The sequence below is a fragment of the Otolemur garnettii genome, unplaced genomic scaffold, assembly GCF_000181295.1.
Source record: "Otolemur garnettii isolate 467f Iridium unplaced genomic scaffold, OtoGar3 scaffold07514, whole genome shotgun sequence".
Taxonomy (NCBI): Eukaryota; Metazoa; Chordata; class Mammalia; order Primates; family Galagidae; genus Otolemur; species Otolemur garnettii.
Genome location: NW_003859909.1, coordinates 1 through 1,021, shown reverse-complemented (window position 1 = coordinate 1,021; position 1,021 = coordinate 1). Strand labels below are relative to the sequence as shown.

General features: G+C 54.5%; 1 long non-coding RNA gene across 1 annotated transcript; it reads right to left on the bottom strand.

Annotated features, from left to right (window-relative positions):
• Positions 1-20: 20 nt before the first annotated feature.
• Positions 21-1,012, bottom strand: LOC111722973. Its single transcript, XR_002771596.1, has 3 exons — positions 927-1,012; positions 590-704; positions 21-93 (listed from the first exon to the last, which is right to left on the bottom strand). It is a non-coding gene; the product is annotated as an uncharacterized LOC111722973 (long non-coding RNA).
• Between the last annotated feature and the right edge of the window lie 9 nt (positions 1,013-1,021).

The following is a 1,021-nucleotide window of genomic DNA, read 5'->3' as shown; positions in this document are numbered from 1 at the left end:
TTGGCACTGGTAAGGGTTCGGAGTGCTGGCAAGTTCCACCGGTAGCAGCAGCGGTGGGTGACCATCCTGGACTGGAGCAGGTCATCTCAGAGGCTGCAGAGAAAATGGGCTTCAGGGTACAGTGGCAGCAGCAGCAAGCAGGCCCCCACAGATGCGTTTCTGGAGCAGTGTTGTGTACTAAGTGCTTTCCCCCACTGGCTGTGTTAGTTGGCTAGGACAAGGAGGACCTGATTCTCTTGTCAACTTGTAGAGAGGATGCTTCTCAAAGCTACTAAGTGTCACCTTATGCATACTCAGACCTGTCTGCCTTCAGTTTACTGACTGGGCTCTGTGACTGGCCTGTGGGAAGGAGCCAGGTCAGGGGCCCCAGGACTGGGGGACAAAGGTCAGCCTAACAGCAGAAAGGGGCCTCTGGCAGAAGAGCCCAGGAGAGCAAGGAAAGATGCCCTGAGATGGGGGGAGCACCAAGGGACTGCCTGGGGTGTAAAAGGGCCAGGCTGGAGTGGGTCTGGTCAGGGACCAAAGAAAGGCCTGAGGGGCAGTACAGAGGCCAGGGAGACAGCGGATTTGGTACTAGAAAGCCTCTCACCTGAGAATCTTCTTCAGCTGGGTAACCAGTAATTGATAATTTTCATTGAATTGGTACCAAGGCATGAATGGCATTCCCAAATTGTACACCAACTTGGCCCAACAGTATTTAAATTCTAAGACCAAAGAAAGGAGACAGTAGTCAGGGCCCAGTAGGCCTCTACCCTCTTCCCCTTTGGACCATCCCCTGCCAAGACAAGGTCTCCTGGGTGTCAATGGGGGTCTAGGCTGGCTCAGGCCTGGACAGGCTTCCCTGGGACAATCGCCTCTGCTGGTGTCTCCCACGGTGTCCCTCCTACAACCAACCACATGCCTGGTCCCCACTTCTCACTTCTCACCTTTAAGGGACATGATGTGCACTCTGGCCCCTTCCTGAAATAACCTGCGAAGGCCCTGCTGTATTTCTGGGCGATATATGTAGTAGAGGCGGGCA